The 15,152-nt window shown below is 41.4% G+C and overlaps 1 protein-coding gene across 1 annotated transcript in view; it reads right to left on the bottom strand.

Annotated features, from left to right (window-relative positions):
* The window catches only part of SACS (sacsin molecular chaperone), a 66,965-nt gene extending 60,008 nt beyond the window's left edge, over window positions 1–6,957 (bottom strand). The window contains exon 1 of the mRNA XM_030476018.1: window positions 6,734–6,957. The gene's annotated coding sequence lies outside the window, so the exon portion shown is untranslated. The remainder of the gene's footprint in view (window positions 1–6,733) is intronic.
* Window positions 6,958–15,152: the final 8,195 nt, after the last annotated feature.

The following is a 15,152-nucleotide window of genomic DNA, read 5'->3' as shown; positions in this document are numbered from 1 at the left end:
AGCTACTTTCCAGCAACTCCTCTCCCAGTTTATACTTGTGCCTGGCATTACTCCTTCCTAGGTGCAGAATCCAGCATTTCGGATACATGCTGACTCACATGTGCTCAAGGTCAGAATCAGACTAGGCCTGGGCCACACAGTAAGTGTGTACCCCTGCTCCCGGGTCTCTGTGTCCCATGTGGCATCCCTGTAGACTTGGCAGATTTGTGGGAGTTCTGAGGAAACAGTAGGGTTTAGTTTAGGTCAAAATGCCTGAAATAATGATGGTTAGGTTGTGTAAAAATGGTACTTTTATAGCGTAAAGTCACTACCACAGACTTGCCTCCATAACTCATGTCAAGAAGAGAGGCAGCTCCATAAGCAAGAAGTGGGGAATATCTTGTAGGCTATCTTCTTTGTCCAGAACAATTCCACATAGTAGTCAGACAAATTTTCCTGCCAAGTATAGGGAGCTGTTTCAGAAACAGACCGGAAAGTTAAACAAGCTCTGATGGGTGCTGCTTATCTACCTGGAAAAGGGCATTGTTCAGACCAACAGATACTTCTGAAGTGTTTGTTGCCAAGTCCAAATTTTATTTTAGGTTACTGATATTAATAAAAAATAAACACATTTTCTTTTTCTCTCTGTTCCTCCAAGCCTAGTTTTTTTACAAAAGCAGCAGGAAGAGACACTTATGATCACTATATACTTATACAAGTATGGAGAGAGTTTGACAGACATGACCAGATGTATTTCCATCTCTTTGTCATTTATCAGCCAAAACTGATGACAAATGGCATGGCATTTTCTCTCTATGGCTAGTATGCTTTTAAGCAGGGAATTTATCTGTATGAATTTCTTCTTCATAAGTAGGAGGCCTTGTCTCTAAATTGGGACACACTATGCTGAAAATTTTCCTCTAGGAACACCAAATGTTGCAGAAGGAAGGAGATTAACATAGAGATTTGGCTTGACACAGCATGCCAAGACAGTTTGGAGAAAATCTTTTTAAAGTTGAGAATACTCAACTCATTTGCTGATGCTGCAAACCAGTGTGAAAACACTGACAAGTAGCCTGTTTATTTAACAGGTGCCATTCACAACAGCAACTGTTGAAAAATATTCTTAGAAGAACTCTGACAAGATTTGGTATGCCCATGATTTAACATCTCCTTTTTCTTCTCTTGCTTCACAATATACCCAATTTGAAGTATTACTTTCTAAACAGATATTTCAGTGCTCTTTTTACCTAATTAAAAAAATTTAAACAGGTGGCCTAACACTGAAAGAAAGTGACCAAGGGACTGAATATGGACATTTCACCATATGAAACAGAACTAATGTTATTCACAAACAGCTATATTAAGTAACAGGGGTATCATAAAGCTGCATTCATGAGTGTTTGCAGAGTGTTTTGAACTACTTTATTGAACAGCACCTTATTAGCGAAAATTATGATTAATGAGAAGATTATAACAACAACTCTCTCTCTGCAAGTACTGCAATACAAAGAAATGAGAAACACATTTCAGATTGAAGTTGCTACATTTATAATTAAGAAATGAAGCTCCATTGAAAGGGTATTTGGAAGATTTTTATATTCTAGAGTTTAAGATGACCAAAATATGCATTTTGTTCTGTTATTTCTAGTTTTTTTTAAAACTTAACAGCTTGTTGTTTTTCCTTTTAATCGAAATGGCATTTTACATCTTGATGAGAGAGATGCCAGAGGTTAAGATAAAGGGGCAAGCAGGAGCCCCTGGGATCAATACGCTCAACTGAGTATGAGCAATTTTGTTACTCCATTATGTTCCATAAAGCAGGCTGGTGCATTTTCTATCCAGCTATAACACTGATCCATTAGAGAAAGAGAAGACATGGTCCTTCTCATTTATTATTTATAAGACAGGGCATGCACAACTTGTCTGACATCATCCTTGTCACAGTTAATGAGAAACTGAAATAAATCAGTTTTTGGCATCACAGAAGAGATGAAAAAGCTCTTTCAGGTCTAATAATCCATTTTTCTGCAGTGGAGGAGTGCTCTCTAACATATGCAACCAATGCAATGCATTGTCTATAATTTTACATATCCCAAAGTGATGAGCTTTCCACACCACTACTGCTACACCAATATGATTTAAAGAGATATGTTTAGAATTGACAGAAGTAAACAAAGCAATCCAGAAAGAACAAGTTCTTCAGCTCTTAAATCTAATTTGATGTGATGAACACTGTTAGGCTGAGATACTGCCCTGTACAGGGCTGCCGGGGTAACATGAGCCTATGCCAAGTGCCAGGGAAGCATTTCCAATGCCAGTCCAATATGAACATGAAGGTAATGAGGTGAAAATTACTTGTTAATGCCTATAAAGAGACTCCATGTCACTCTACAGTGCAAAAATCAGCCTTCAGTGCACAGCTTGCTCCATCTCTTGTCCATGGACTCTCTAGAGACCCTGATTCACCACATGCTTGTGCTAGTCCTATGCAGGCATGAGCTTGGCTGCACCACTGAGTACAAAGGAGAGAACTAAGGACCTGAGCAGATTTTTCTTCCCCAGCACTCTTATTTAGCATCACAGGTATGGCCAGGGCCGCCAAATCCACCGTGAGGAGCAGGAGAAATATGAGATGGTGCTGGAGGATTGGGGCAGGCTGTGGATAGGGCTGTTACAAAAAACCTCATGAGAGTTCATCAGAAGTGGTAATTCATGTAAGAATACAGCTGGGATGGGAAGATGGAGGATATGAAGGGAGAAATTTGAGAAGAAAGGGTAAGGGTTACAGGACGCAGTTTATGGGGAAAGTGCAGGCAGCAAAGCAAAGATTGAGAGCACAGTACTGCAATTCCACTTCTCTTTCAACAGGTCTCCGGACATCTGACATTAGCAACTTCTTTCATAGTGCAGATGCTTTTATGGAACAGGACTCAGCAACAGCTGGTGCTTGCTTGTAAAGTACATGAGACCACTCTGAAGCTACTATCGTGTTCTCCAGGATCTCAGCTTACATTAGTTAAAACCTGATGATAATTTTGCTGTCAATGCTTCAGAATTCCATAGCGTACCAGATATAACTAACAGCCAGCCAGGTAAAATTTGCCTAACCTAAAACAAAGTTCAAACTGTTCCTTTTACTTCATTGAATCTTTAACTAAAACTGTGTCATGGTTTAACCCCAGCCAGCAACTAAGTACCACACAGGCACTCACTCAGTCTCTTCCCCCAGTGGGACAAGAAGGAGAATCAGAAAAAAAGGTAAAACCCGTGGGTTGAGATAAGAACAGTTTAATATTTAAAATTAAATAAAATATTATAATAATATAATAATATTAATGTAAAGGGAGACAAAAAAGAAAAAAAAGAGACAGAAAAAATACAACCCTAGAAAAACAAGTGATGCACATTACAACTGACTGATTTGCACACTACACTGCTGACTGATGCTCAGCCCATCTGCAAGCAGTTATCGGCACCTCCTGGTCAACTCCCCCTGTTTTATATACCGAGTATGATGTTCTATAGTATGCAATATTTATTTGGAAGTTCAGGTCCACTGTCCTGGCTGTGCTCCCTCCCAGCTTCTTGTGCCCCTCCTCACCGGCAGAGCACAGAAAATGGAAAAGTCGTTGATGTAGAGTAAGCACTACTGAGCAACTAAAACATCAGTGTGTTATCAGCATTTTTCTCTAACTAAAGCCAAAACACAACACTACACCAGCTACTAGGAAGAAAATTAACTCTATCCCGGCCAAAAGCAGGAAAAAGTTGGTAATTTAAATATTAACATTGTTAGTTCCTTCTTCATGGGAGACGAGAGCATTAAAGCTCTGACCTTTACTATTTTCCACCAGCTGTCTTATCTCAAATAGGTGGTGACTGGGATATGCAACCATTCTTCTGTGAGAAAAAAGAAGCCAAACCTTATGACTGAAAGGAGCATGGCACACATTTGTGCCCTCCTGAGGGGTCACCAGAGGAGCTCAAAACACCTGTCCCATGGTGTCCTGAGCGTAATCATCACCTATCAGAAATGCTGCCTTATTTTGGTTTCACCAGGATGGACAAAATTTCTACAGGTAATTTTTTGGAAGATAACTAAGCCTTTTCTTTATAGTCTGATCTTCATTGCTGCACATTTCTTTGTGCATAAACACACTTAGGTCTCCACAGGCAGTGTGAAACCTTCCTTCCTCTGGTGAACCTCCATCACAACCAACAATATACTTACTAAAAATTCCAAACAGTGACTGTCTTCTATTGAGCTGATCAAAAAGAAGATGAAAAATGCTGACAAAGTAGACCACCCCATTTCAAGGTTTAGTTCAAGACTGCTACAATGCAAATATATCCATTAAATACACACTTATAAAGAAAATTCTGATTATGATCTGTAGACAAAACCTACTGTACCAAATAATGTGTGACTTGTTCTATTTCTTAGCTGAGGCAGAAATAATTGCTGAATAATTGTGCGTATAACAAAAAAAATTGCTGAATGAACTAACACTTATTTCTAAAAAATCTTCCAAAAGATCAAATATTTCAAAATCCAACTTGCATTTTTTCAATTCCATGTGTTATTCCAAGGGTTCATACAAACCATGTAGGTAGACACTGTTTAAATTCTTCAAGAAAATGCTCTTTTGGATTGTAAAAACCTATATTTTCCTATATTTTAACATAAAAATCCAGTATTTCAGAAATTATTATTGTTGAGAGTAAGGTCCAAGCAACCCCAACCATTGTGAAGTGCAATTACCACTGACTAATTTTAGGTATGCAGTATATCAGTTTTCCTGGAAGTGGCCCTGTGTTTCCATTGACTTTACAGAGAGCCTCAGGCAAGCCTGGTCCTAGCTTGGGTGTCTTAGATCCTCCATAGTATTTTTTTATGAATCTGGGCCTGTTGCCCTGGAGTCTGTAAAAAATAATTTCTGAGAAACAGGAAAACAATTAAGAAAGAGGGACGAGAAATAAAAGGTTTTCAAGTTGGCCCCAAAACTGCCAAATTCACCCCAGTGTAATTCTGCTGAAAACAATGGAAGTACACAGGAGCTGAACTTTTCCCACTGTCTTCACACAACAGTAAGCAGCCTATAAAACATTTTTATCTAATTGAATTATGTGATGGTCCTGCACATTTTCAGTATGGGGACAAAAATTCTCTGTGTGAGATTGAGTTTTTGTATTCTTATAACACTCACATGACAATGCAAGTGATTACTCTCTCAGTCTTTGGAAATCCTGATTCCAACCAGAGATGCTGCTTGGGAGGGTGACGCAGGAGAGTGAGGAACAAGAATGAACACTAACAATACCACAGCCTTAGCATTTGCGTTCACTGCTGGAGCACTCCCTAGGTAACATTATTTTCTTATAAGCTCATTAAGTGCTAGATTTGTCTTATGCATCAGTTTCTGGTAGCAAGCAATAAGAAATTGCTGTAATACCTCCAAAAGCAACGATAGGTTCCTCAGTGTAAGGGGGGCTCTGCCTCACATCCCCACTGAGGTGATCAGCATGATGGGGGCAGAAGTATGTTGTTACCTGCAGCCATAAGCATCAGGAGCTGCAGTTCTGCCAGGGCCCAAAAAGGATGCACAGAGAAGACTCCTCCTTGCATCAACTACTCATCCTCCTTAACAGCCAGCACAGGCTGCTCATCACAGCTGCCCTGCTGTTACCTCCCCTGCCACTGGAGTGAGAGCTCCCAGCGGTTTCTGCAGCAGCTGGGTAGGCACCAAGGAACAGCCGCAGAGGCCATTAAATAGGTGATGTTCTTTGGTTTAAAGCAAATCACCATGCCTTGTGCAGTACTTACACAGGTGAAAGCAAAATTAATATTCTCATAACAAGGAAAATACTACTCAGTTTTTTACTCTGTTGACATTAATAGTTTTATCTACAATAAAAATAATTGCCTGATTACCAAAAAAAATTTGCTGAGAAACACAGTGCAGTAAACTTGCTCTAGCTCTGCTTTTTAACTTGTTATTAAAGCTCTACTAGATCATTAGGGCATGTGCAGTATAAAAAGCAGCAAGTCGTTTGCCAAAGAACAAGACATCAGATTTCCATAAGAACAAATATTTACATTTAAAAACACATACATCTACTGCAGCTAGAAACAGACCAAAGATTGGAAAATCTTCATTCCTTTGAGTAATAAATCATACTTGGCACTCTCTTTGGGAGAGTTATGTTAAAAACCAGTCTCCCAATGGTAACACACAAAGCTATTGGAATTTCATAAGCTTTCTACAACTGCATACATAAGAAAAAATGAGCATAAAGCACTTGGCATGAAGTAAGTTTGTGTAAGAAGTAATTGTAGGAATTTTTTTTAAAATTAGGTCAGCCATTGTGCCGTGAAAAATGTATTGTGTGTTCCAGTGCTTGAAGGCAGTGCTGAAACTCAGAGAGAGGCCTTTGCACAGGGAGGGTGGTACTGCAGCAATCCACTAGCACATCTATAGAGCAAAGCCCAGACAAGCCGTCAGGGAAGGAGAACAAGCTCATGTGCAAAGTCCCATGCTTCACCCTCCCTTCCAGCGCACTGCAGCTTGGGAGTCACCCCAATATCCTGTTGAGACACAGACAATACAGTTATTTGCCTAAATACACTATTAAATGTGCCATGGTCAATGCTTTCTTCACCAGTGAGTGCTAAAAGCATCAGGATACCCATAAAACATCTCCCACAAACAGCTGCAGTGACCACGGGATCTGCCATTGAGCTCGTACTTACAGCATCTGCCGGGACAAAGCTCGGTGTTTAACTATTTCTTCACAAACTGCTTCCACATGCTTGTTTGCTCATTGTGCCATTTCTTCCATTGGTTGCTTGTGTTTGACAGCATCTGGACCACAAAACGATCCTTTCCCCCTTCTTTCACAAAATTAGCAGGCTGCGGAGGGATGCAGGACCTCTGCTGCAGCCGATGTCTCCCAACAGCCTAATGCAGCAGAGGCTTTAGCTCCCCCTTCCCAGCGTGGGTTTTTTCTTTCTTTGTGTGTGGTTTGTTGTTTTTTTTTTAAAGAGATACAGTCCTGACTAAACTCAGGTTTCAGGAGCCCAATGCAAACTGACGTTTTGCTGCATTATTTCTTCACTTTTTACATTTCTTACAATAGAAATTCTATTTCTTATAACAGAAATAATAGATTTTCTACCTTTTTATTTCATGCTTTAACTATCCTGCTGTGTCAAAGAATGTTTACATTTAAAATGTTCACAATTTTATCAAGTCTCCTCTGAAAACTTCTGTCTGTATAGCAGCTTCAGTAAATACCCTTACTGTTCTGTTTCTGTCTCTCTCCTTTACCACCAGCATGCTATGCTCATGCTCTTTAGGACTGCCTTAGATTAATTTTGTCAGTGCTGATGAAGACTCAGAAGTCCACGTGCTACCAATAACATCCTGAGTTTGGCTTCTCTTTTCCAAGTTGTCACAGGTACCTATTAGCACTTACAAATTTTGAAATTTAGCTCTTTCTGTACTTCACATTCATATTCCTGTTCATGTGATCAATTCTGCCTAAAGCAGAACTCAGAAGAATTGGGGAAGTCAGATACAAGCTTTAACAGAAACATAAACTGGACCACTTAAAGCATTTCTAAGATTTTTCATTCCCTCACCTTAGCCACCCATGTTAACCTGTCAGGCTGCCCTCCAAGGGAAAGCAAGAAACCTTTCCTTTGAGACCTCTTCCAATCTTGCCAGTCCTGCTGCTTTGAACTCCATGTGCTAATGCAGAGTGCTGTCACTCCCCATGGTCCAGCAGCCCGCTGCCAGAAACACGTCCTTCCAACCCCTGCCAGTCTTCATTTAAAATGCAGCACTTCACAAGAGCTTCATTAGTGGCTGAAGGTGTGAGACTAGGGATTTCTAGGGACTCAGGAGCTCTCTCGTCCCTCTGCAGTCCTTGGCTGCACAGAAGATGCACTGGAAATAGATTGTCTACAGGGTAACCCCTGCAGAGATAGAGAAAAAAAATGCTGACAGGAGGAAAACACAGCACTATTGCAGCCTCAAACAGGCGGAGGAGTCCTGCTTAGAAAACTCCTGGACTTTACTATGACTCTGCTGCTTTGAGTTAGGGAAAAAAAAAAACCAACAAAAACCTGTTTTCCTGCCAAGGCGCTGAGGCTGACTTCTCTGATGTTGAAGGTTAAAGTAACATTGCAAATACTAAGAGGCATCTGCAGCATTGTATATAAGGATACATTAACCTTCCAAAGAAAATAAGCCTGCTTCATGTTAAAGTACATCTGATAGTAAGTGAAATTATTTGTATTATCACAAGCAGTTTAGCGGAGGAGGCCAACATCCTTATGTTTAGAGTCCTGGTCATGGAAGTTTAAGAGGTACTGAGCACAAGTAAGCAGCAAAACTGGCGCTACAGTATTGCTTTTTGTGGCACAGAGATCAGGGAAAACACATTTTTCTGGTCACCACATCTCAGCTTTACCGAAGTTCACCACAGTCACAGTAAGAAATCCTCTCTGAGTCCAAGTAAACAAAAGGAGATTGTAACCAGGCAGAGTAGACTGTTAAGCCAGGAAAATATGCAGTGCCAGTCTCCAAAACATTGCCCCACTGGATAAGCTCCTGCAGCACAATGATCTCACACAGCTGTCATGTTGCTCCTATGTTTAGCTGCTGAAAGCATTGGCTCCAACACTGTGGCACGCTGAGAATGACACCTCGCTTCCCGAGCAGGGCACGCGTGTCGGCTGCAACTGCCAGGGGCTGTGCTGGCCACAGAGGTCAGTACAGTGGCAGCCCTGCTTATCAGTGTCAGACCCTGAAAGCAGAAAAAAATCCATACAGGGTGTTGGGAATGAAGCCATGGATGACACAGGAAGCATCGCAAGGATAGGAGGCAGTGGGGACAGGACACTGAAAAGAGAACACTTTAAAAGTATTCTCTCACAAAGAGCTCAAATCCTTCTTAAATAGCAGGCATGAAGGGTCCTCCCTTGATATTCTTTTCCTAAAGTGAAAAAATAGATTGTGAAGAGAACTGCTAGCATTATTAGCAATCTTCTTATGGAAGAATGTCAGCTGAGGCCAACCCTGTCTCTGGAAACTGAGCTTGAAAGAGCAGCTGGACTTCCCACATGGGAAGCAGGTGAAGGGCAAATTTCCCCTCCAGGGGCTTTTTAAAACAAAGACAAAAATAAGTATTTGATTGATGCACTCACAATCCCAGCTGTGAAAATCAAGTAAAATTAGAAGGCTCATTACTGCTGCTGAGTTTGGTATGACTTCTATTGGCACTGACTGGGTAAAGTGCAGCCAGCTACTCAGATGGGTCACTCAGATGCCTTATAAAGTTCACCCACCTGCTCCCTCAGCCAGAACTATTCTTCTTACTTCTCTGCCTCTTTTGTTTCACCTCTCTCCTCCCCAAATGGGACACCTCCTCTCACACAACACTCCCAATGTTGACAGACTCTGCATGATGCCCACAGAGGGAGAGGCACAAAATCACATCCCCTGCTGCCCCTCGGGTGCTCATCACCATGCAGCAGAGTGGCCATGGCAGATGGGGAGAGCTGGGCTCCCACCAGGCTGCGCTAGGCTGGGACCAGCCGAAAACACGCACCATCGCTCACCCCTGCAACTCACTGTGCCACTGCAATGCTGAGCAAGTGGCTTTATCATCCACATTCAGCCTACAGGCATCACAATAATGAGGGGAGCTGAAATCTTCCTCAGATAGCAATGTATTGCATTTAGGTAACAGACCCAGTTCAGAACTTATAAGAGAGCCTTGACTACTTTAGCTTTGTGGAAAATCTCAAAAGAGGTGACCCACTCATTACGAGAAATATGAAACAAAATTCAGAATTTTAACCACAATTATTTATTTGTAGAGATTGCCCTAATTACTCGACAATTGGATTAAATTTTTCCAGGCATTGAAAGATCACACTCCTCAGCTGTTGGTGGAAAACTGGCAATTTCCTTTTTAGTCCATATCCCCAGCCCCTGTCTTTCCCAACCTCAAATTAAACGGGATAAAAATGTAGCTTGGCCATAAAACCCTCCTGCAAATCCATCTGTTAGTGACCTGCATTGTGCGACAGCGCAGATTAAGCTCTTTGAAGCCAATGAATGTTCAACAGATAGCTAATTAGTGACATACAAAGATAAGATGAATTGTTGACAATCTGAATTAATTTCTTAAAATATCAACAGTAGTGAGAGGGGTTTTATCGTGTGACATTAAATACCTGGAAGTTCATTAGTTGGATATTGTAGTAAGATCATTGTAATACTTAAAACAGCAGACACTTCAGCACAGCCCATTGCAGCTGTCCCAAGTGACTCACATGTGGTTTGAAGGTGCTGCAGGGAAAAAAAAAAGAAGAAAGATTGGAAAGAGGTGATCTAACTGAAAAGTGTCCAGTGCTGTGAGTGCCAAGACTCCCAAGTTTGATTCTTTAAATTAAAATAGTGATTTCTCTATTTCATAATTGATCATATCTATGGTAGACCTCTTGTTAACCTTGACAAAAAAGACAGACATTAAAAACTAACATTTCTAAGACTGTGATTCAAGATTATTAAAATACTATCTTTCCCAGGCTATTAGTGCCATAACAATTAGACTGCCAACAAGGCCAGACTATTAGTGTTTGGGTGATTAAAATACCAGCCTGGTCTTCTAGAGCCAGAGTGATTAGTATATTGCCAGTCCAGGCTATTAGTGTCAGCACCACCAATGGTGTGGAATTTTATAGACCTTTGAGAATTTAATTTAGGCTCAGATTAGTTTGACATGCTGCTTTTTCATTAACTGTACTTTTCATCATAGAAATATATATATGCATATTTATGAAAACAACGAGGTGATTGGTGACAGCCAACATGGCTTCACTAAGGGGAAATCCTGCCTGACCAATTTGGTGGCCTTCTATGATGGAGCCACGGAACCGATGAACAGGGGCAGAGCAGTTGACGTCATCTACCTGGACTTGTGCAAAGTGTTCGACCCTGTCCCGCATGACATCCTTGTCTCTAAATTGGAGAGACATCAATTTGATAGATGGACTACTCGGTGGATAAAAAACTGGCTCGATGGCCGCACGCAAAGAGTTGTGGTAAATGGCTTGATGTCCAGTTGGAAGCCTGTAACGAGTGGTGTCCCTCAGGGATCGGTGTTGGGACCGGTCCTTTTCAACATCTTTGTCGGCGACATGGACAGTGGGATTGAGTGCGCCCTCAGCAAGTTTGCCGACGACACCAAGCTGTGTGGTTTGGTTGATACGCTGGAGGGAAGGGATGCCATCCAGAGGGACCTTGACATGCTTGTGAGGTGGGCCGATGCCAACCTTATGAAGTTTAACCAAGCCAAGTGTAAGGTCCTACACCTGGGTCGGGGCAATCCCAGGCACAGCTACAGGTTGGGCAGAGAAGAGATTCAGAGCAGCCCTGCAGAAAAGGACTTGGGGGTGTTGGTTGACGAGAAGCTTAACATGAGCCGGCAGTGTGCGCTTGCAGCCCAGAAAGCCAAGTGTATCCTGGGCTGCATCAAAAGAAGCGTGACCAGCAGGTCAAAGGAGGTGATCCTGCCCCTCTACTCTGCTCTTGTGAGACCTCACTTGGAGTACTGTGTACAGTTCTGGTGTCCTCACCGTAAAAAGGACATGGAGCTGTTGGAGTGAGTCCAGAGGAGGGCCACGAGGATGATAAGAGGGCTGGAGCACCTCCCGTATGAAGACAGGCTGAGAGAGTTGGGGCTGTTCAGCCTGGAGAAGAGAAGGCTGCGTGGAGACCTCATAGCAGCCTTCCAGTATCTGAAGGGGGTCTACAAGGATGCTGGGGAGGGACTCTTCCTTAGGGACTGTAGTGGTAGGACAAGGGGTAATGGCTTCAAACTTACACAGGGGAAGTTTAGATTAGATATAAGGAAGAAGTTCTTTACAGTGAGGGTGGTGAAGCACTGGAATGGGTTGCCCAGGGAGGTTGTGGATGTTCCATCCCTGGCGGTGTTCAAGGCCAGGTTGGACAGAGCCTTGAACCACGTGGTTTAGGGCAAGGTGTCCCTGCCCATGGCAGGGGGGTTGGAACAAGATGATCTTAAGGTCCTTTCCAACCCTTACGATTCTATGATTCTGTGATTCGATTTCAGATATCCATAGAATCAGAAGAAAAACATGTTTTGCTGCGTTTATACCACACGGATAATGGAAAACTTAATGTGTCATCTGGGTAGGAGGAGTCATGAAAAGACTGGATTATCAAGTAAGAATTCCAAGCAGGATAAAAAAATGACAATGAAACATATTCACCCCCTAACTAAAATGTAAATGCCAGCTCTGTCAGCCCATGGCACGCAGCCCTGCCAGAGCTGTGCAGCCTGACTGACCCAGTTTGCTCAGGGCAGGAGATGTATTAACTACCGCAGCACACAGCAGCCCTCCCTGATTCCCTGAGGCAGCTGGGGAACAGCTGATGCGGTAGAGCTGGCTTTGGCGTTCAGGTTCTGGAGACAGGGTTTTCCTATGATTAATATTGCCAACACTGATGGAGGAGCAAAACTCTATATTAAGGGCAAAAAGGTCATGGAAGATGCACTGGCAGAGACCTGAGCTCAGGCTCCCCAGGGAGGCAGGACCATGAAGAACCAGCTTTGTAGAAGCAGATACTTCCAGGAAGCTGAAGCCATGTCACAGCAGTCACGGACTGTGGTGTTTAGACCATTAGTGTGCAACTCAGGATTGCATCTACACTGCTTCTTAGGAACAATCATACATGTACATACATTTATACTATGTACTACATATATAGTTATATATACGATTGACCATTTGCAGCTAGTTTTCATTCCTGTCTTTTAACCAAATATCCAGATATCCCTGCAGTCTTATTCTGTGACCACTTAAAAATTCCTTAAAAACCCTTAGCAGCGAACTCAAGTGCCTTTGGTAGACAGTATTTCCACTATCCTAATACACTGAGCCTCTTGATTCAAGCAGGTATGTGAGGTATGATTTGCACTTACAAAATTCATTGTAAGTGTAATTGACCTTTGCCCAATGTCATAGTTATTCATGTGTCCTCTAATTTTATTCTTTATTAGAAATCTTGTGAAAGCGTCCTGTACAGATATTTAACCTACCAGTCTGTTTCCAGCTCCCTCTTGGAACCCCTTCTGAAACATGGTCTCATCAGTTGCTTTCCAGCCCTCTGAGAACCAAAGGGGTTTGAAGCAAAAATTACAAACACAGACAGTGATTTGGGTATTTCACTTACGAGTTCTTAAATGAACTTCTTTTTGAAATTGTCTGGGTGAAACATCTGGTCCTGGTATTTTGTTACTCCTCATTTTATCTACTGATCTACACAAAACTTCACTTCGAGGCAGCTACTTTGTGTAGTTTCCATCTTGAAGGATGCCAGTATGCAGGTTTCCCTGTGCTCTGTTGTGGTTAACATAGATGCAAATAATTGAATCAGCTTTTCCTGCTATGGATTTATTTTATTTGTTTATCATAGAAGAGCTTTATGGGAAGTGTTTGAAAAATTATGTAGAACTAGTTTTTTGCTTTTGCAGATTGTTCCTTAGTAATCAGCTCAGAGCTGTGCACTTCCAGCCTTGCTTTATTTGTGAAAGGATATTTTCCTACATGAGAAGATGTTTCACCTGAGCGACTGTAGCCAGTACTTTCTTAAACATGATACCACAGAGTGTAAGACAGGCATGAGCTAGCATTAATCATCATGTTCAACAGTCAGAGCAGAGTCACGTTTAACACATTATTTGCCATGATTTAAATGCCAAAGAAATCCACTCAGGAGAGAAAGATGAAAAGACCCACGTGTGTAACAATTTACAGACACCTGAACAAATATACGTAAAGTTATGGAAAACATCTCAGGGATCTCTCATCTTTCTCTCTTTTACCTGCTTGCTGGGGATCATAACAGAACAGAAGAGCCAGCTGTGAGAAATGAGGGATGTTAAACTTGGTTTTAAAGACAGACGGGTAGCATGAGTCAGACTGCAGTGTCAACAAGCCTTCACCCTGCCTCCATCCTGCAGTCAGATAAAGGATTATTAATTATTATAATAATAAAAATAAAATTACATGTGAAACATTCATCTATTATATATTATGCATATATTCTATATAATATATATAATATAATTGTATGTATTTTATTGATAAATATGTTTCTTTCAAAACTTTGTAAAATAATTTGATAATCATAATCATTACCAAAAGGTTGTGGATAACCATTATCTGCTGGTATGGTACAGCCATGAAGAAGAAAACTGCAATTTACAGGACACAAAAACCAGGAAGTTATTAGTGAGAGCTATTTGCAAGATTGTACGTGATTCTGATTTAATCCTGCTTAAGCAGGATGCTAAGAAAATGCAGAGAACAGATTCAGGGAAGGCCTGGCAATACAGTTAGAAGAACAACATTCACCTTGAAAGACATTAAAGCTGCTTAATTTGTTTATCAAAGGAAGGTGAAGAAAAAAGATGACCAATCATCAGTAATACCCTTGGATATCAATGAAGCAGAAGAAATTTTAAGCTGCTGGACAGTACTAATTTCTCATTCAGAAATGCTCTACACATTTTTTCATGCATTTTTTCCTACTTTATGTGGCCATTCAATATTTCATTTTCATATTTTGGTTTTTTTTAGCAGGAATCTATCCTTGAGCATAAGTTAAGAAGTATTTCCTTCTCAAACAACTTTCCTAAATCATTTTTCACAAACCTCCTGATAACCAGCTTTGCTTTTTACCTCCCATTTCATCTCTGTCACACTCCAGTGTACTAGTCTCACTATCAGACAGCTCACTCCTGGACAAAATCTTGTACATCTTCCTTTATCTGCTTTTTGTCTGGCTCAAGAGCTACTCCCTGTCATTTTGTAGTTTCTCTCATGTTTTACTGTGTTTAGGCTCTACCTACAAGTCAGTGACCTTTTATTTCTGACCTCTAGTATTTCATACTAGTTAAGTATAAATGGAGTTCTTCTCCCACCTTTCCTCCTCTATCTGTCCTTCTCCCTTCCCCTGAAAGCAGTTAGAGAGTCCAGATCAATCACTTCAGGAAGACATTCCCAAGGGGGTGAAGGCCGGATTTCTCCATGATCTGCAGAAACGTCTCAGACCTAAATAGGATTTCTC

Source organism: Strigops habroptila, chromosome 2, assembly GCF_004027225.2.
Source record: "Strigops habroptila isolate Jane chromosome 2, bStrHab1.2.pri, whole genome shotgun sequence".
NCBI lineage: Eukaryota > Metazoa > Chordata > Aves > Psittaciformes > Psittacidae > Strigops > Strigops habroptila.
This window is presented reverse-complemented; position numbering and strand designations above follow the sequence as displayed.